Genomic DNA, 22,385 nt, shown 5'->3' on the forward strand with positions numbered 1-22,385 from the left:
TCTGTCTGCCCTTCAACAGGGGAAGTTGACACATGTGCCATGCCTGGCACATGTCCTCAATTTGGTGGTGCAGCACTTCCTAAACAGGTACCCAGGTTTGCAAGATCTTCTAAGGCAGGCCAGAAGAGTCTGTAGCCATGTCACGTGGTCATACACAGCCAATGTATGCTTGGCTGAAATTCAGCAGGAATTCCACCTGCCCGTAAACCACTTGATTTGTGACATGCCCACCAGGTGGAACTAGACTTTGGGATTGCTGCAAATACTGCAAATGCAGCAGAGAGCCGTCAACAAGTACCTGTAAGTGTATGGCACAAGCACAGTTTCAGGGCAGCTCGGCTTTTTTTCCCCATGCCAATGGCTGCTGATAAAGGATGCATGAGCTGTACTGTCACCATTTGAGGAGGCGACAAGGATGGCGAGCTGTGACAATGCAGGCATCAGTGACACAATCCCTCTTGTGTTCCTGCTGGAGCATACTCTGTGTGGCATCATGGACAGGGGACTGAAAGCAGAGACTTCCTTTCCTCTCAAGGCCTGCTTTATTCAGATACCATTCTTGCGATGCCACAGAACACACAAGAGGCAAGGGAGGAGAAAAAGGAAGAGGATCATGGCAGTTTTGGAGGCCTAGAGGAAGACATATGTCAAACCTTAAGAGATGGTTTTCAGTCCCCAGAAACCTTTTGGTAGTACATGGCTGGGAGGAGGCAGTTCCAGATACTGTAATTCCCAGTAACCTCAAGGACTCTCCCTCTCATGCCTCTGCAAACTTGCAGTGCATGGGCTCCCTTATTCTTTAAAGCCTGCACAAAAACTTGAGAATTAGTGGCACCATTTTTTTTGTATTGACCATGAAACTGAGTTGTAAACCGCATTGCTTAACCCATTGAGTAAATCACTGGGTTCAACAGATTTTCTAGGGGGTTTAGAGGTATAATGCTGAAAAGCCTCTAAACACAAGAGAAGAGGGATATCCCTTGTCCAGATTGTTTTTGGTAAAGACTTCACCCTGTATATGATAATCTTCATCCCTAGAGCAATTATTGCAAATCCTATGTAATTGGTTTCTTGGAATATTACTTATCCACCTAGGGTGATGACAACTACAGTAGTGGATAAAAGAATTATCAGTGGTAGGTTTAACAAAGTTTTTGGCATATATTTGTTGGCCGCTGTGGCATAACTCAAGAACTAAGAAGGCTAATTGATCTGGATCAGTGACATGAGTAAAGGATAACCCCAATAAATTCTAATTACAATGCTGGGATACCAGTTCAATCACCCCTGTGGCGCTATCCCATACGATCACTATATCGTCAATATAACAATCATAGTAGACCACATGGGTGGCAAAAGGGTTATTGTTAAAAATGTACTGTACCTCCCAGTAGCCCATTGTTAAGTTAGCGTAACGTGGGGAAAAATTGTGTTGCCTCTAAAATGAACTGGGCCTGTCTGGAGTTAACTAGAGGATCTTGTGCTAAAAAGTACTGTACTGCCCTGAGACCTACTTTGTGGGGTATGGATGTGTAAAGAGATGTGACGTCCAGGGAAACCCACAAGCATGCGGGCTCCCTTTTGTATGGTAAAAGCATTTCCAATAGATGTGTACTGTCTCTTATGTACAGTATATAGTTACATAGTAGGTAAGTTTGAATAAAGACAATAGTCCATCCAGTTCAAACTGTGTAGGTGTACATATATCAGTGTCGATAATCATTTCCCATATCCCTGTGTGTTGTGTTCTTTAAGATGCACGTCTAAGGGTCTTTTAAAAATATCAATACACCCCACTGACACCACCAATTGTATAAGAGTTCCATATCCTTATCGCCCTGACAGTGAATAACCCCCATGTGCAGCTTAAGGTTAAACCGCTTCTCCTCCAATCTTATTGTGTGGCCCCATGTCCTCTTACACTCTCTGAGACTGAATCATTTTCTTCCTACACTGGGATCACCATTGAGGTATTTGTCAATCGCTATCATGTTCCCTCTCAAGCGTCTCTTCTCCAGCGCAAATTTAGTGCTTGTCCTCATTCCTCTTAATTAACCACTTCAGCCCTGGAAGATTTGGCTGGTGAATGACCAGACCATTTTTTGCGATTCCGCACTGCGTCGCTTTAACTGACAAGTGCACGGTCGTGCCGGCTGCACCCAAACAAAATTGACGTCCTTTTTTTCCCACAAATAGAGCTTTCTATTGGTGGTATTTTATCATCTCTGGGGTTTTTATTTTTTGCGCTATATACAAAAAAAGAACAACGATATTTTGTACTTTTTGCTATAATAAATATCCCCATTTTTTTTTTTTAAATAGCAAATTTTTTCTCAGTTTAGGCCGATATGTATTCTTCTACATATTTTTGGTAAAAAAAATATCGCAATAAGTGTATATTGATTGGTTTGCGCAAAAGTTATAGCGTCTACAAAATTGGGGATAGATTTATAGCATTTTTATTATTTTTTTTTTTTACTAGTAATGGCGGCGATCTGCGATTTTTATTGGACTGTGACATTACGGCAGGCACATTGGGTGAAGCGATGTAACATAACGTTGTTTCGCCCAGCCACAGTAAAACTGCAGCGGCTGGTCGGCAAGTGGTTAAGGTCCTCCAGTCCCCTTATTATTATATTATTTGTTGCCCTTCTTTGGACTCTCTCCAGCTCCAGGACATCCGTTCTGGAGGACTGGTGACCAGAACTGGATGGAACACTCCAGATGTGGCCTGACCTGAGTTTTATAAAGTGGCAGGATTATAGTTTTATCTCTGGAGTATATCCCCTTTTTTATGCATGCTAAAATTTTGACGCTTTGGTAGCTGCAGCTTGACTTTGCATGCTATTGCTCAGTCTGTCATCTACTAGCTTTATGTAACAAGCTGTGGCAGTATACTATGGTCACGACGGACCCGGGATGCAGTATTTACACCTCACCCTTCCCCTCGTTGGATCCTCAGCAGCGCGAGGTGATCTCAGCCGACCGGTACACAGCGTAACACGTCACACGTCTCAAGCAGATGATAGGTTGCTGTACAGCCACACCCCCGACATGTTTCGTCATATCGACTTCTTCACAGGATTCATCACGGACACTATATTTATGCATTGTTTGAGTTTACTAGCATTAGTGGGTGATTCATTTCATCCATTTTCTTTTTTAATCTTCTTTTTTAATCTTATTTTTATTCTTTTTTATTTATACATTTTTTAGTATCACTGTATTGATGTGATTTATAGCGCCACTATTTCTATTTGAAATATCATTTACATACCATTTTATATAAGTTGTCAGCTTTAGTTAATTTCTGGTTTTGCACAGGAGCGCAGTGGTGGATTTTCAAGTCTTGTTGCGCGGTACTTGAACACCAATTTTTAGCACATCTACTAGGACCCCCAGATCTTTCCCCATCCTTGATTCCTCCAGAGGTTCTCCCCCTACTGAATAGTTTGCATTTATGTTTTTAGCCCCCAAGTGCATTACCTTACATTTCTCCACATTTAACCTCATGTAGTTGCCCATCCCATTATTTTGTTCAGGTTTTTCTTTAAAATTTCTATATCCTGATGTGAAGTTATTGCCTTGCATATTTTTGTGTCGTCCGCAAAAACTGAGATTGAGCTATTTATCCCATCCTCTATATCATGTATGAATAAATTAAACAGTATTGATCCCAAGACAGAGCCTGTCTACTTACCACTCGAGACCAGTCTGAGTACACATTATTTATCACCACCCTTTGGATATGCCAGTGTAACCAGTTTTCTATTCAAGAACAAACCTTATGGTCCATGCCTGAAGACCTCAGCTTGTAGATTAACAGTTTATGGGGAACTGTATTGAATGCTTTTGCAAAATCCAGATACACCACATCCACAGACCTCCCCCTATCTCGATGGCAGCTCACTTCCTTGTACAATATTAACAGATTGTTCTGGCAGGAAAGATCCTTCATAAACCCATGCTGATCTCTGACAGTGCCCCCCCCCCCCAGACAAACTGGACATCAATTCGGGATGTTCTTGATGAAATGCTTGGATCAAGTGAGAAGCATGCAAATTCCTAGCGGGTTCCCAGGAGTTGTCCTCAGGAGGGTACCCCTTCCAACTAATCAAATACTGGAGCTGTCTACCCCTCTTCCTACAGCTTAGAATAGACTCCACCTCAAATTCCTTCTCCCCGTCCACCTCGACTGGTGGGGGAGGTAGTTCTCTCCCAGAGAAGGGGCTGGAAACAATAGGTTTTAGAAGGGATGCATGAAATACTGAATGTATTCTGTAAGAGTTGGGCAGTGCTAGCTCGAAGGCCACAGGGTTGATCATCCTTCTGATTTTAAAAGGTTCAATGAACCTTGGCCCCAGCTTCCGTGAGGGAAGAGGTAATTTGAGGTTAATAGTTGACAGCCAAACTTCTTCGCCAACTTTGAAGACTGGGTTCTCCTTCCTTCCTCTATCTTAATGTCTTTTGTAATTGTCCTGAGCTTTTTGTATAGTCTCCTGAATTTTCGGGAAGTTCAGCTGAATAGAGGCTATCCGGTCTTGTACGGCAGGGACAGACATCTCAGGAATGGTGTTTGGGGGAAAAGAAGGGTGGAAACCGACATTTGACCAGAAAGGTGTTTGATTGGTAGCTGTATGGATGGAGTTATTGTACACAAACTCAGCGTATGGCAGAAGACTGGACCAATCATCTTGGGAATCAGAACAAAAACAACGGAGGTACTGATTTGTAGGTTTGATTTGTTCTCTCCATCTGGCCATTGCTCTGTGGGTGGTAGGAGGAGAGATAAATCTTTATTTCCAGGGCTTTGCAGTGTTCCCTCCAGAACTTGGAGGTAAATTGGACACCTCTATCCGCGACGATGCTCCTAGGTACACCATGAAGTCTTGTAATTTCTTTTAAAAAAATTTAGCTGTATCTGCAGCAGAAGGAGTACCTACCATGTGCCATTTTAGAAAAACGATCGACAATGACCAAGATAGTGGTAAACCCCCCCGAAGGAGGTAGATCCACAATGAAGTCCATGGAGACTTCTGCCCATGGCTGTTCCTGGGATGGATAGAGGTTTGAGTAGACTCCAGGATTTTGTGTTTGAACCCTTACTGCGCTGGCAAAGAGAGCAAGAAGAGACATAATCCTTACAGTCCTGTCCCCAGCCTGGCCACCAAAAAGAATGGGAGACTGGTTCAGCGGTCTTTTGTGTCCCAAAGTGACCTGCCAGTTTGTGGTCATGGAAAGTCCTTAGGGCCAGGGGTCTTACTTGTAATGGAACAAAGGTTTTTCCTCGGGCCCAGAGCAGGTCATCATGTTTCTCCAAAGAAGGTACTTCTGGGTCGGTACAGTGACTGGTCGTTGATTTAATAGAAGTTATTAAGTCAGTTTGAATGGCTAACAAAAAATTTGGCGTAAACAAGATAGTGCTAGGTTCAGCTGCCTGAGAGGTTTCAAGGAACATCCGGGAGAGTGCATCTGCCTTTCCTTCTTTGGAACCAGGTCTGTAAGATATATGAAAATTGAATCTAGAAAAAAAAGAGCCCAATGGGCTTGTCTGGGTCTTAACTGTTTAGCTGACCTGTGGTATTCTAGATTCTTATGATCGGTGAAGATCATGACAGGGTGGAGTGCACCCTCCAGCAGGTACCTCCATTCTTCCAGGGCGACTTTAATGGCCAACAACTCCTTGTCACCTACATCATAGTTTCTTTCTGTTACAGTTAGTTTCCGGGATGTGAAGGCTAGGGTATGTAGGAGGGCCTTGGGCCCCTGTCTTTGGGAGAGGATGGCTCCAGTGGCAGTTTCAGAGGCATCTACTTCCAATATGAATGGCAGAGCCGGATCTGGGTGCCTTAAGATTGGTGCAGAGGTGAACAAGGCTTTCGATTTAGTAAAAGCTTCCTGGGCTTCCAGAGACCACTGAAAACGGTTGTGTTGACGTGTCAATTGAGTGATGGGAACTACAATAGATGAGAATCCAATGATAAATCTCCTATAAAAATTGGCAAAACCTATGAAATGTTGCACCCCTTTTTTGTCTGACGGAGCCGGCCACTCCTGGATTGCCTTGACCTTTTGTGGTTCCATTGCGACCCCATTGGTGGAGATAATGAATCCCAAGAACTGCACAACAGACTTTTCAAAGTCGCATTTCTCTGCCTTAAGATACAGTTTGTGTGTTCTGAGAATTGTCAGGACCTTTTTAACACGAACTCGGTGTAACTCAATAGTAGCGGAGAAAATAAGAATGTCGTCCATGTAAACGACTAGGAAATTGTCAAGATATTCCTGGAAAATGTCATTTACCAGATGTTGGAAAGTGGCCGGGGCATTGCATAGCCCAAACGGCATCACCAGGTACTCATAATGTCGAAACCTGGACCTGAAGGCAGTCTTCTACTCATTATCAGCCCAAATTCAGATGAGGTTGTAGGTGCCTCGAAGATCCAATTTAGAGAAGATTTGGGCGGACCGAAAATGTTGAAACAACTCCGGAATAAGAGGTAGTGGATACCGTTTCTTTATAGTTATCTTATTTAGTTCCCTGTAAGCAATGCATGGCATCAGGGAATCGTCTTTCTTTTCTACAAAAAAGATACCGGCTCCAGCCGGTGAGGAGGAAGGGCAGATAAAACCCTTCTCCAAGTTTTCATCAATGTAGATCTTAAGAGTCTTTAGCTCCGTTTCTGATAATGGGAAACTTCAGAGCCGGGCAGAAGGTCAATAGGGCAGTCATAAGACCGGTGAGGTGGTAGGCGGTCCGCTTTTTGTTTGTCGAAGACGTCTCAGAACTCGAGGTACTCCGATGGAACATGTTGGAGGTTATCGGGTACAGGGATTACAGCTGAGCAAGCGGTTGGAGCCGGAGTGAGACAGTGCTGGGAGCAGTATTTGGAAGAGAAGGAAACCTCTTTCTTGTTCCAATTTATTTGTGGTTCATGTGCCTGCAACCCGGGGAGTCCCAAGATGATGGGGAACAAAGGAGAGGAAATAAGGTAAAAGCGTAAGAACTCTTGGTGACCAGAGTCTGTAGTGACAAAATTGGGTCTGGTTTCTTGGGTGATAAGTCCAGAGCGAGGGAGAGAATCATCAACCAGGTGTACCTGAAGGCTTTGTTTTTTAGTCTGAAGAGGAATTTGTAGTTCTTGAGCCAGCGTGATGTCCAAAAAACAGCTACATGCTCCAGAATCAATTATAGCTGGCAGGCGAGTTTCCTTTTCCACTAGCTGTAGGGAGATAAAGAGAGAGACATAAATCTTGGGCACACCAGTAACTTGATAGTTCATAAGAGATCATGGGTCAAACTTATTAGGTCTCACAGGGCAGTTACGGAGGAAATTACCTGTACCCCCACAGTATAGGCACAGATTGGCTTGCTGCTTACGTTGCCTCTCCTCGAGAGTAAGAGGAGTGCGGACCAGTCCGAGTTGCATAGGCTCGAATTCGGAAGCAGCGGGGGTTGAAGGAATCTGTAAGGGAGGGTGGATGGGTGTCGGCTTGGGAAGCATCCAGCTGGGTCAAGGAACCTGGAAGCGATCTGAGCGCTGTTCGCGCATGCGCCTGTCTAGTTTGGTAGCTGACTGGATCAATTCTTCCAGAGTGGCAGGGGTCTCCACCCTGGCTAGCTCATCCTTAAGGACTTCAGATAACCCCTGGCAGTATTGATACTTCAGGGCAGGTTCGTTCCAGCCGGTATCAGCTGACCACTTCCGGAACCCCACTGTATAGTCCTCAACCGGCCTTCGCCCTTGAAACAGGTTATGTAAAATGGTTTCATCGGTCGCCGTGTGTCATCATAAAGTTGTGCCATATTTTCAAAAAAAGTATCTACTGAATTTAGAACAGGGCTCCTTTGTTCAGACTGTGGGCCCAGGCTTGAGGTTCATCGGCCAGGAGGGAAATGATGAATCCCACTTTTACCACTTCAGAAGAGAAAGTCCTGGGCTGAAGAACTAGGTATAGGTAGCCGGTGTTCTTGAAAGCCCTATATTTTTTGCGATCGCCTGTGAATTGCCCCGGCATAGGTTCAATGAACCCTAGGTTCAAGAAGGGCCATTACCACAGTTGGATTGGATGAAGGCTGAGAGGAGGAGGCCCCACTGGTGGGTGCATGAGTTGCAGCTGTTGGTAAGGGTGATCCGGAGAGTTGCTGGAGGCGACTATCAATTTGGGTGTAGCCTTCTTGCAGTTTCTGAACTGCATCGGTGAGTGTGGAAACCTGTTGCCACAGTATCTCAAGAGGGGAATGTGCTCTGTCTACCTCTGATATCTTGGCTGGTTTGTACTGTCAGGTAAGTACTTACCGAGGCCAAGATGCCGAGAGTGGTTCACCCTTGCGAGTAGGCGTACACCGCCCCCTGGAGGTGGTACAGGGAGTGGATGGCATGAAGAGGCACAGGCTACCAGCAGGCAGGATGAGACTTGCGTAGTACTCCTTGAAGAGTTTTGGTAGATGTGCAGGGACTGGCAATTCAGGAAGTCCGAAGCAGGCCGAGGATCAAACACAGAAGGTAGCAGGCAGATCTGGGTCACAGGCAGAGGGTCAAACACAGGAGATAGCAGGCAAGTCCGGGTCACAAGCAGAGGTTCAAGTACAGGAGATAGCAGGCAAATCCGGGTCACAAGCAGAGGTTCAAGTACAGGAGATAGCAGGCAAATCCAGGTCACAGGCAGGGGGTCAAACACTGAAGACAAGGCAGAATCCGTTAAACAAGCTGAAGGTCGGGTCCAGGAGAAGAGCAGAATGGTCAGGGATGATCCGGGTCAAGCAAGTGATTTAATAACAGAAAACAGGAAACAGCTCAGACAGGAAGCTGAAGACAAACCAGCAACCCGTCTGAGCACCTGAGTGTCTTTAAATAGGCCAGCCAGAGCGTCACGTACAGCGTGTGCTAACACGAACGTGTGCGCATCGTTCCATCGGGCCGTGTGTGCCGAAGCATCGTTCCACTGCGCATGCGTTCGTTCTGGAGCACCGTTCGGCAAATACGGCCGGATTGATTATTTCTCTGACATCTGGACAACTGGCCAAATCATCTACAGCCATCTGTTCTTGTAGGGTAAGATTGGATATTTTCTCTGAACTAGATTTACACATACTAATGAAATCAGAATACATGACCTGGTAAAATGTTTGTATATAAGGCTATTTTTTATAAACCAGGTTGAAAATGGACTTGATTCCCAAATGTGAATTGTAGGGGATGTGGGACAGTGTTGTGTTAGCCAATCAATAACCTCAAAATGACTTTCTGTATAAAGTTTTTCCAAATCCATTAGAACAGGAAAGTCAATATCATGCAAAGATGGAGATTCTAGGGAAGAGGATTCAATAGATTCATCAGGGAGGGGCTGACTTTGGGATGATTTTATATTGTAAAATCTCTACACTGTCAGGTCTCTAACAACACTTGCCGACTGCCTAATTGGGAATGTACCTCATGATTTTGATGTTAAATACCGTTGTTATGACAGCAGCTAGCTGCCATAACCCCAGTATCATTTTTTCTCTTAAGTGTCCGGCTTTCAGATAAAAGTGATCCCAGTGGTGGATTCGCCGTGAGATCATATTTATGGACGGCGTGAGAGGTGCCTCCCTTCCCGCTGCTTCTAAGCTTACTGGAGCTTACTAAGCTTACTGGAGCCGTTGGTAAGCCCAGAACAGATCCGATGCGGCCGATGGCTAGGCAGGAAGTTGAGTGAGGGCAAGATAGCCCCACTCGGCTCTATGCCCTTGCAGGACCAGAGCAACCTCCAATGTCACTACAGTTTTTCTCGAGCCTAAGGACGTGATTCTTTTTTAAAGTCAAAGTGTCAAAAAAAAAATTTTCTTATGCTTTTAAGGGTGAATGAGACATCTGAGGTCTTTTTTGACCCCAGATCTCTTAATAAAGAGGACCTGTCATGCATATATGCCACCCCCATCAAATCATTACCCGCATCTATTACCTTTTGTACCACCACCCCCTCCCTTTAGAATGTAAGATCCACAAGCAGGGCCCTCCTGTCCCTTCTGTTTTGAACTGTACTGTAATTGTACTGTCCCCCCTCTACATTGTAAAGCGCTGCGTAAACTGTTGGTGCTATATAAATCGTGTAGAATAATAATAATATTTCTATGACAAGCAATGTTTACATTCCTTGTAATAGGAATAAAAGTGATTAAAAAAATAAAATAAAAGGGACAGCATAAAAGTAAAATAAATAAATAAATAAATAAATAAATAAATAAAAGTGCCCTATTTCTTCATGCTCGTGCGCAGAAGTGAACGTCCACATATGTAAACGTCCACATATGTAAACATATGTAAACAGTGTCTAAACCACACATGGGAGGTATCGCCATGATCATAATGCCCCGTACACACAGTCGGAATTTCCGACAACAAATGTTCGATGTGAGCTTGTTGTCGGAAATTCCGACCATGTGTATGCTCCATCGGACATTTGCTGTCAGAATTTCTGACAACAAATGTTTGAGAGCTGGTTCTCAAATTTTCCGACAACAAAAGTTGTTGTCGGAAGTTCCGAGCATGTGTACACAATTCCGACGCACAAAAGTCCACGCATGCACGGAATCAAGCAGAAGAGCCGCACTGGCTATTGAACTTAATTTTTCTCGGCTCGTCGTACGTCACCGCGTGCTTGACATTTGGAATTTCCAACAACATTTGTGTGACCGTGTGTATACAAGACAAGTTTGAGCCAACATCCGTTGGAAAAAAATCCATGGTTTTGTTGTCGGAATGTCCGATTGTCTGTACGCAGCATTAGAGTGAAAGCAATTATTCTAGTGCAGGACCTCCTCTGTAACTCTAAACAGGTAACCTGTAAAAAATGTTAAAGCGTCGCCTGTGGAGATTTTTAAGTACCATAGCTTGTCGCTATTCCATGAACATGCGCAATTTTAAAGCATGCCATGTTAGGTATCTATTTACTCAGCATAACCTCATCTTTCACATTATACAAATAAATTAGGCTAACTTTACTGTTTTTTTTTTTAATTCGTTAAAGTGTATTTTTTTCAAAAAAATTGCCTTTAAAAGACCGCTGTGCAAATACAGTGTGACATAAAATATTGCAACAACCGCCATTTTATTCTCTAGAGTCTCTGCTAAAAAATGATTTGATGTTTGGGGGTTCTAAGTAATTTTCTAGCAAAAAATACAGATTTTTAGGGTTGAAAATGTTTTTATTGGTAGTATAAACAGCGTAACAATGACATGACTGATATATCAAATAGAGAAAAGTGGCAACGAGTGGGCAACTGGCTATCATCATCACACATTAATAAATTCATGGCAATGGTTGAACTGAGCTCGGGGGGGGAGCATGTCAGCCAGAGTATTGGATGAGGAGAAGCGCAGCCAAACAGACCACAGAACTTTATGCTTATCATATGTATTATTGTCAACTGCCATACAGCTAGGTCTGTTCGCCCAGGGGAGCCAACCTGCCCCAGTACAACTGCAGCGGCTGGTCGAGAAGGGGTTAATAAGTCACCGGGACCAGATGGCTTGCAGCGGAGGGTCCTTAAGGAACTTAGTCAAGTAATTGCCAGACCATAGTTCCGAACAGTCTACTGACTGGAATGGTACCAGCTGATTGGAGAAAAGCCAATGTAGCACCAATATTTAAAAAAGGGAGAAGATACATACCTGGGAACTACAGACCAGTTAGCCTAACATCAATTGTATGCAAGCTCTTGGGGATGATAAGGGACTACATACAAGATTTTAGTAATGACAAAGGTATCATTAGCAGTAATCACCATGGATTCATGAAGAATCGTTCTTGCCAAACCAATCTATTAACCTTCTATGAGGAGGTGAGCTGCCATCTAGATAAAGGAAGACCCGTAGACATGGTGTATCTGAATTTTGCAAAAGCATTCGATACAGTTCCTGATAAATGTTTACTGTACAAAGTAAGGTCCGTTGGCATAGGGCGAGTACATGGATTGAAAACTGGCTACAGGGGCAAGTTCAGAGGGTACTGATAAACGGGGAGTACTCAGAATGGTCCGGGGTGGAAAGCGGGGATCCCCAGGGTTCTGTCCTGGGACCAATCCTGTTTAATTTATTCATAAACTACCTGGAGGATGGGATAAACAGCTCAATCTCTGTGTTTGCAGACGATACTAAGCTAAGCAGGGCAATAATTTCTCTGCAGGATGTGAAAACGTTGCAAGAAGATCTGAACAAATTAATGGGCTGGGCAACTACATGGCAAATGAGGTTTAATGTGGAAAAATGTAAAATAATGCATTTGGGTGGAAAAATATGAATGCAATCTACTCACTAGGGGGAGAACCACTGGGGAAATCTGGGATGGAAAAGGACCTGGGTGTCCTAGTAGATGACAGGCTCAGCAATGGCATGCAATGCCAAGCTGCTGCAAGCAAAGCAAACTAAATATATGCATGCATTAAAAAGGGGATTAACTCCAGAGATAAAACGATAATTCTCCCACTCTACAGCACCTGGAGTATGCTGTCCAGTTCTGGGCTTCAGTCCTCAGGAAGAATGTGCTGGAACTGGATAGAGTCCAAAGAAGGGCAACAAAACTAATAAAGGGACTAGTTATGAGGAAAGGTTACGAGCACTGAACTTGTTTTCTCTGGAGAGGAGAAGCTTGAGAGGGGATATTATTTCAATGTACAAATACTGTACTGGTGACCCCACAATAAGGATAAAACGTTTCTGCGTAATTGAATTTAATAAGATGTGGCCATTCACTAAAACTAGAAGAAAACCAGTTTAACCTTAAACTGCATAGAGGATTATTTACTGTTATGCCCCGTACACACGGTCGGATTTTCCGACGGAAAATGTTTGATGGGAGCTTGTTGTCAGAAATTCCAACTGTGTGTAGGCTCCATCGGAATTTCCGTCGCACAAAATTTGAGATCTGGATCTCAAATTTTCCAACAACAAAATCAGTTGTCATAAATTCCGATCGTGTGTACACAATTCCGACGCACAAAGTTCCACGCATGCTCGGAATCAAGCAGAAGAGCCGCACTAGCTATTGAACTTCATTTTTCTTGGCTCGTCGTACATGTTGTACGTCACCGCATTCTTGACGTTCGGAATTTCCAACAAGATTTGTGTGACCGTGTGTATGCAAGACAAGTTTGAGCCAACATCCATCAGAAAAAATCCATGGATTTTGTTATCGGAATGTCCGATTGTGTGTATGGGGCATGAGAGTGGTAAGGATGTGGAATTCTCTTCCACAGGTGGTTTCAGTGGGGAGCATTGATAATTAAAAAAAAACTATTAGATAAGCATAACATACAGGGATATACAATATAATACTGACATAAAATCACACACATAGTTTGGACTTGATGGACTTGTGTCTTTGTTCAACCTCGCCTACTATGCAACTATTTAACTATACCTCACTAATAATGTAGAGAAGTATGGTAACGACAGAAACCGTCACCTATACAGAGGCCTGGTTGGGTAGGACACTGGGGACAATAATACCCGGTGTCTCTTCTAACTCCTCCTCTGGAGCACACCCCGGCATTTCTTTTGACATCTTTGGCTTGTTTCGTGGGGGGGAGTTTCTCAGGAAAATGACGTAAGTGAAGTCTGCTCACTGAATCTGAGCAAATGCTTTCTGATGGGCCTTCAGGGTACGAAAGGGTTGTGATAATTTCTTCTTGGTAATGAAGATAGGATACGGGGGTCTCGGTAGATTTACGGTAAATAATGTAGGTATTATACATGGCCAAACTGAAAAAATAGAGACTTTTTTATACCAATTGTGGGTTTTTCTTGTGGGAAGGTAGGGTTCGATCATTTGATCATTAAAGTCAACTCCCCCCCCCCATGAACAAATTATAGTCATGGACACATGCTGGTTTCTGGATTGGGCCGTTCCTTCTGAGGATTTCCACGTAGGTGTCATTATGAATTGATTAGAGTATGTAGACATTTCGTCTGTCCCCCCACCTGATAGCCAATATCTCATCATTCCACAAAGAACAAAGATGCCTTCTCCCCTTGTCGTAGTCTTTCATCAACAAGCCTTTGCAGAAGCCCTTCCTATTGGCTCTCAATGTACCACATGCTGGAGTCTTCTTCCGGTGAAGTTTGTGGAAGAGTGGCAAACTTGTGTAGTAATTATCCACATACAGATGATAACTCTTTTGAAGAAGTGGATATACAAGCTCCCAAACAATTTTTACGCTGGCTCCAATGTACTCTGGGCATTCAGGGGGATGCAGCTGGGTGTCCTTCCCTTCGTACACAAGTAGAGCATAGATGTACCCCGTGGCTCTGTCACATAGTTTGTAGAGTTTAACCCCATATCGGGTCCTTTTGCTGGGAATAAACTGCTTTAAGCCCAGGCTGCCTGTGAAATGAACAAGTGACTCATCCACAAAGATATTTTGGCTGGGGGTAAATAACTGGGGGAATGTCTCAGATAATTTTTTTTTCAGAAGTAGTTGAATTTTAAATAATTTGTCATATGCTGGGTCATTTCGGGGAGGGCACTGGGTGTTGTCATTGCAATGGAGGAACCACATAATCTTTAGGTATCTTGATCTTGGCATACGAGATGAGAAGATTGGTATGTGGTGGATGGGGTTGGTGGACCAGTAGGAGTATAATTCATTTTTTTTAACCCATATTGAAAGTGAGGCCCAAAAATATTTTAAATTCCTCCACTGCTAGTTCTTTCCACTCATAAGGATGGGTGTAACTTGAACTTTGGTTGCTTGATATGAACTGTTGTGTATAGAGGTTGCACTGGGCCATGATGGAAGATATTAGGTAATCAGTAAAAATTTTAAAAAATCGATAGGGGAAACATTCTCTGTGTTCACCTGGACACCTGTCTGGGTGGTAAAAGAGGGGGATGTTTGCTGCTCCTGAATTAGAAGGAAGCCACAGATGGTTTTGAAGGGAATAGGGAAGGCTGGCATGGGTCCTATCCCTTTGGGGCTGAGCTGACACCCCACTAGACATTTGGCTATAGCCCAGTTGGCAAATGAAAAGTTATACACTTGGGGGCTAAAAATATGCACACATCATAGGGGGAGTACAACTCGGGGAGTCAATGGTGAAAAGGATCTGGGTGAGTAAAAGATAAGTGTACCCTAACACTAAAATCTCTAAATATACAGACGTCCATGATCTAACACTAACCTATCTAACCCTAGATCCCATGAAACGTGTTGGGCATACTCTAATCAATTCATACTTCCATGGTCTTTGGATCCAGGCAATACTGTGGAATATAACTGTTATATTATAGTGATTTTTTTATTATTGAGGACAATATTATTGTATATTCTATTTCTTTTAACATTTAAAATGACTTGGATACATGATTTGTTATATTATGTGTATTGCATGTATTGTCTGCTATGTACCTACTCAATCATGGCAAACAAATACTTGTTCATGTTTTTACTTTGACTCCTTCGATTAGCTACAATATACACACCTCATTTAAAGTCCCGACCCTCTTTCTTTATGAACCTATCTAACCCTGTAAAGAAGAAATCAGTATACATACCTATTTGAAGCCGATCTGACCCAAACCAATGCTGAGCTGTCAGCTGCGGCTTTGCTGTGGAGGCGGGTGCAGAGGACACAACCAACAATGGAAGGCCCATAGCAAGTCTATGGGTAACATCACTTCCCATTCATTTCACAGCTGTTGCCGGCTGTGTCCTCTGCATAGCTTCTGCTGCTGGAGCCTGGACTGGATCAGCTTCAAAAAAAGGTATGTATACCGATTTCTTATTTACAGGGCTAGATAGGTTAGGCTTATATGGTGGAGGTCTGTAGATGAATCAATTTTAGTATTTGGGGGGACTTATCCTTTAATAATAGCACGCAATGCCAAGCTGCAGTTTTCAAAGTAGGCAAAATTTCTCTCTTGTATTAAAAGTAGTAGAGACTGCAGAGAGATTTCATTTTGCTCCTCTACAAATCATTAGTAAGATCTAATCTTGAATATGCTGTTCAGTTTTGGGCACCAGTTCACAAAAGGGGATACTGGGGAACTGGAGAAAGTGCAGAGAAGGTCAGCCAAGCTGATAAGAGGCAAGGAGGGGCTCAGCTATGAGGAAAGATTATCTGAACTGAATGTATTCTCTCTTGAGAAAAGATTCAGGGGGGATATGATCAACATGTATAAATACATACAGTATCTCACAAAAGTGAGTATGCCCCTCACATTTTTGTAAATATTTTATTATATCTTTTCAAGTGACAACACTGAATAAATGACACTTTGTTACAATGTAAAGTAGTGAGTGTACAGCTTGTATAACAGTGTAAATTTGCCATCCCCTCAAAATAACTCAACACACAGCCATTAATGTCTAAACCGCTGGCAAACAAAAGTGATTACACCCCTAAGTTAAAATGTCCAAATTGTGCCCAAAGTGTCAATATTTTGTGTGACCACAATTATTTTCCAGCACTGCCTTAACCCTCTTGTGCATGGAGTTCACCAGAGCTTCACTGGTTGTAGGGTCTTTGGTACCTAGGGGGTTAAATGTCGATATTGATCTCAATTGTTTTTTATTCACTTTTTACATTTTTCAACTCACTTACTAATTTCTAGTATGCAGATATATACTCTCTACTCCCATTTTGATTCTTCTATGATTAACCTTAGCCCTATGGTCTTTTGTAGAGTTTGTTATTGGTCTAATGTTCATTGGGATCTCATATCCTGGGGTTCCAGCTTCACCCACATATCTGTGACTTCCCAAAATATGTTTCACACTCCAACCTATGGTTTTATAGGGTGGGTTTAATACAGAAATAGATATGTTTTTACATATCTCGGTTTACCCACCTGCTATCCTTTAGACCTCATTTATTATTTTTAACATTTTTTACAGCCCGTTTGTTCCTTTTAATCCTTTCCCCTTTCATTATGTGTTTGTGCTTGTCAAAACTCACCTATTTGTAATTTTTTGTCTTGCTACTGAGCGCAATTGATTTCAGCTGCGATGGTCCCTCTACTTGCTATTTATTGACTTGAGGTGTACCAAGATGGCTATGCCTCAGACGATGTCCAGTGACGAAATGCATAAGACGGGACTTGGTACACTTCACTTCCGGCAACTTCCGGTTTCTTTGCTTTGGTCTGTGGAATCTGTTCAAAGATTTGCACTTTACATTTGCTTTAAATGAGATATATAACTACCTACAACTCATCAGAGTTTCACCGTTTTATAGTAGTACAAGATTTATTTACTTCCTTGCCTTATACCCTCACCGTCTTTGGGGGATATTCAATCATACTCATTATTAGCAGCGCCAACATCCCCGTTTTTCATTACATACGCAAACTGAGCAAAGAAAACCGGTACTTGTGGTTGGCAGACAGGAAGAGTGGTTCTATGACAGTCCAGGTAAAAGGCAGGCTGAGTTCAGGGAATAGGTCATACACAGGGAAGTCCAAACTAGCAAAGCAAGTCAGACAAACAGGGGGCTTGATCAGAAATTACACACATATCACAAGCATGTGAGTGAGTGTTTGGTTGACTTATAACAGATTTGGTTTCCACCCAGAGACTGGCCACACTAATCACCTTGATTAGACAGACAGACCAGGAGAGTGCCATAGCCAAAACCCGGATGCTGGAATGAGGAGCAGGAGAACTAGATGCTCCTGACACCAACCTGAAAAAAAAGGGGAAAGAGTGAAAATAAATTCAAAGTGTATTAAGTACCTCCAAGTACTGTAATATAAACAAGAAAATGATTTTAATGTGTTACAAGTGAAGTTAATAGTTATGCTGAGGAGGTACTATAAATGTGTGTTGAAAATTAAAACTGCCACACATTTTCATGCTTAACGTCATTACGTCGGCATTACGCATACGTGCACGCTGAAATCATGCCCAGGTGCCATCCTGCCCACATGTCCTATGGCGTGGATGGTGGGACTTAGTCCCCTTTGGCTGTGGGCCAACATGGTGCTGGGAGGGGCCAGGCTTTCTTCTGGGAATAAATTGAGGGGGGCCAATTGAGGGATTTTCTTTTCATTTGTGATCATGATCTGTTTGGTTGGAGAATCATCACTCACCCCTGCAAATTCCAGGTAACTTTTTGTCTCTGGTGGAAAATTTCCTAGTTTACATCACACACATACATGGGTCTTTTTTTTGTGTTCAATCTAACCCAACTTTGGGGTTTCATACTTTGTTTCCCTTGCAATTGCACAATTTTTACATTTTCCGTTTTCATTTTCAACACACATTTAGTATAGTACCTCCGTACCATACATATTAACCGCACTTGTAACACATTGAGATAATTTTCTTGTTTATATTAACAGTACCTGGAGGAATTTCTTTTCATCTTCTCCCCTTTTTTTTCCAGGTTGGCTTTTGGTATTTTATTACCACAGCCATTATGCACATTATATATTGTTACGTGTAACCCATTGGCTTGATTTGCCAAGCATTCTTTATGTGTACTCTATACATTTATCTGTCCAATTCTTGTACAATAAATTGATATTTTATGACTTTTGTATTATGCTTCATTTAAAGTCCCATGAGCAAATGTTGGTTGTGTGTAGGTTATATATGGGGATGGAGGCATTATATGTTGGGCATCTTGTCACAGTTCTTTTCTTTCCAATTTTCTAGGTGGTTTTACGCTATGTGAAGTGTCTTTTATCATCTGTGCATCTGTCCTGCTGAGCTAATTCTAAGTGGTGCAGTGGTTCCCTGCAAGTTGTGGATGTATATGGTGACAACTGACAGCAAAATTCCTGGTGTCTCTGTGGATGAGTGGAGGCTGGAGAGAGCGCCCTTTCCCTAGGAAAAATCTCACGATGCGCATGTGACCACTCTTATATGGAGGATCGCATTATTTGGTAAGCCTTGCGTGTAATCAATGACACCTGGGAGACTTTACAAGTGTTTGATGGTGACAGCCTGAGGAGCTAATCCTATTTTCTCATCACGGCTTGTGGGACTCTTTTTTTTTCTGTCCTTAGTGTATTTTCTTCTGTATAGGCCCCCACAATATAACAGTTTCTGTAAACCGATTACACATACCACACCACCCTGAATGTACCTGATCTCATCTGATCTTGGAAGCCAAGCAGGGTTGCGCCTGATTAGTACTCGGATGAGAGACATTGGAGATCTTACGATCTTGGTGATTCATAAGATTAATTTTCATTACTATTTATTTTTATCAATCTGGTTTTGAATTTGTAAGCGCTGCATTTGTTAAATAGGAAATTGGATGTGTATTTTATGCCTGCAGAATGCCCGAAGGGTGCTCTTTGGATTTTGGACATCTCTATGTGGATAGGTTGTTAAAAAGTCAGAATATCAAGATTGATCAATTTTTAAATATAGAACGTATACACCATGGTTTGACTCTGTAACTTTCACACAAACTAATATAAACCTATTTTTTCACAAAAGAAATGTAGCAGAAATGTAACATCATATTATTAAATTAATTTGGGTAGTGTTGCATGACTGAGCAATTGTCATTCAAAGTGTGACAGTGCTGAAAGCTGAAAACTGAAAAATGGCCTGAGCAGGAAGAGAGTGAGACAGTTCAGTCTGCAAGTGGTTTAACGCCATCGGCTCTAATATGGACAACCCAGGGAAATTAATTCTCTTTCTTCTCCTTATAGCTGTAGTGCAGAAACTGGCAGTTATTTTGAAGTCCCCTAAAATAAATATATTCAGGTACATATAGCTTAACTACTTCAATACAGGGCACTTACACCCCCTTCCTGCCCAGGCCATTTCTCAGCTTTCAGCGCTGTCACATTTTGAATGACAATTGCGCGGTCATGCTACACTGTAACCATGTGACATTTTTATAATTTTCTTCACACAAATAGAGCTTTCATTTGGTGGTATTTAATCACTTCTGGGTTTTTTATCTTTTCTTAAAAAAAAAAAAAATACTGAGTATTTTCTTAGTTTCTGTCAGTAAATTTTGTAAATAAGTCATTTTTCTCCTTCACTGATGGGCGCTGATGAGGCGGCACTGATGGGCACTGATAGGCTGCACTGATGGACACTGATGACTTGGCACTTATGGGCACTGATGAGGTGGCACTGATGAGGAAGCACGAAGATGCCGCACTTATGGGCACTGATAGGCGGCACTGATGGGCACAGATAGGTGGCACTGGTGGGCACAGATGGGTGGCATTGATGGGCAGCAGTGATGGGCAGCAGTGATGGCCAGCACTGACTGGCATCACTAATGGGTACTGATTGCTGGCACTGGTGGGCACTGTTTGCTGGCACTGGTGGACACTCACTACTGGTACTGGTGGGCCCTCACTGCTGGCACTGTGGGCCCTTTATTTATTGTAATCAGGGCACTGATTACATGCCTAGATGTCCTCTGTGAGGGGATGCCGCTGATCGACTCTCCTCACACTCTGTCAGTGTGAGGCGAGGAGTGACGATTACCGGCATCTCCGTGTTTACATGTGACTGGCTGTGATTGGACACAGCCGAACACATGGTTAAAGAGCCACAGCTCTTTACAGAGATCGGGGTCATGCCGTGTCCTAGCAATGAGAGCGGTCATTCTGGGCGCCGTCATATGACATCCACCCAGAACGAGAGGCGCACCACCGCCATCATTTGACGATTGGCGGGCAGCAAGTGGTTAAAAATTTTGGAATTGTAATAATCAGAACATTAAAGTGGTTCTAAAGGTAAAAAAAACCTTTCTGTGCGCAGCACCCCACCAATCCTTACCTGAGCTCCCTCTAATCCAGCGATGTTCATGGTAGCCTCGGCTATCCCAGGACCCTCCCTCCTCATTGGCTGAGACAGCAGTGGGAGCCACTCACAGCCAGTAAGCCAATTAGGAGGGAGTGGGGGCGGAGCCAAGCCTATGTGTTTTATGGATGCATAGAGCAGCAGCTCGGGAGCAAGCATGCAGTGGTGCCCCCAGACCAAGCAGCTTTCTCTGGGGGCACTGCTCAAGGAGGAGGAGCCAGGAGCGCCAGCAGGGGACCAGAAAACAAGAGGATCGGAGCTTCTATGATCAGGTATGTATAACAAGGTATGTATAACAAGCTTGTTACTTAAAACAAAAGAGAAAAAAAAAGCTTTAATAACACTTTAATAGTGTTTTTCCACCTCTGTTTAACACACCCCCTCTTTCTTACCATTCCTACAACCTACTTACAAAATTTTTCTCTTTTTGTCTTTACAAACAGCATTCTCTCAATAAAAAAAAATGTTCTTCCCCTCCCTCCCTGCTGCTAATTTGCCTTTTGCATGCTCATTATTCCTCATTTTCTCCTTTCAAGCCCCAAACTCCTGCCTCCCTTTTTAATTTTATTTTTTTAGGAAAGATTTTCAATAAGGCACTAGGGATGGGCCCAATTTTCTGAGTCGTGGAACGCCCCATAATGCACTGCGAGATTGCAGTGCATTGACATCTCATGACTGGTCAAAGCATACACCTGACCTGCATGCTTTGGCCAATCACAGCTTGCTCGGCTGCGAGAGCCATCATTGGCCAAAGACAGAGTGCCCTTAGCCAATCATGGCTCAGGGGGCAAAGTCCACGCCCCCCCCCACACTATTTAAGGCTGCTTACCCAGCGGCCGTATGTAGTGTGTTGGAGTGAATGGAGCTAGGAAAAACTTGAGCTAGATTAGGCAGTTAGTGGCTTACAGGCAGTGTGTAAATATATATATATATATATATATATATATATATACATATACACACACTGCATTCAGTGTAGACTATATATATATATACAGTCAGTGCAGGCAGTGCATTATTTTATATTGTGACATGGGGGATTGTTAGCTCAAGTTGATAGACGCATTTTTGTGCAATGAGTTCACATCAGACATTTACAGTTAAGGGCCTGGTAGTCCACGTTTATTAAACGGAAAAACAAAACACAAGTCCATTCAGGATTTCCCACACAGGGGGTCGTCTCCAGAATCCCAAATGAAAATGCTAGCCTGCCTGGCTACTCTTCAGCAGCACTGCTGCTATAAGTACTGGACCCTCTTGGCCGCACATAGCTTTAAGCCCTTTAACGCACACAGCCTTGGGCTCCTTGGACGCACACAGCCTCAAGCCCTTAAATGCATACAGCTTTGAGCTTCTTAATGCACAAAGCGTCTGTCTTCACACAGAGCCTCTCTATAGCAGCCACTGCTCCTTCTGCTCCTTCTGCTCTCACCAACCCCTCGTTATATGGGCTGTGTACACCTGGACACACCCTGCTGGCTGTCCACAAGACTCGGACACAGGGTTGGAGATCCTGTCCCACCCAAGACTCTTATGCCGCGTACACACGGTCGGACTTTTCGTCTACAAAAGTCCAACGGACGCCGACGGACTAAAGCTGGCTGGTAATCCGTTCGTGTGTGGG

At 43.1% G+C, this 22,385-nt stretch overlaps 1 protein-coding gene across 1 annotated transcript in view; it reads left to right on the forward strand.

Annotated features, from left to right (window-relative positions):
* Positions 1-22,385, forward strand: part of LG08H10orf71 (linkage group 08 C10orf71 homolog) — a 500,839-nt gene that overhangs the window by 430,976 nt on the left and 47,478 nt on the right. The window contains exon 2 of the mRNA XM_073596964.1: positions 18,638-18,867. The gene's annotated coding sequence lies outside the window, so the exon portion shown is untranslated. The remainder of the gene's footprint in view (positions 1-18,637; positions 18,868-22,385) is intronic.

This window comes from Aquarana catesbeiana, linkage group LG08 (assembly GCF_042186555.1).
Source record: "Aquarana catesbeiana isolate 2022-GZ linkage group LG08, ASM4218655v1, whole genome shotgun sequence".
NCBI classification, from domain to species: Eukaryota; Metazoa; Chordata; class Amphibia; order Anura; family Ranidae; genus Aquarana; species Aquarana catesbeiana.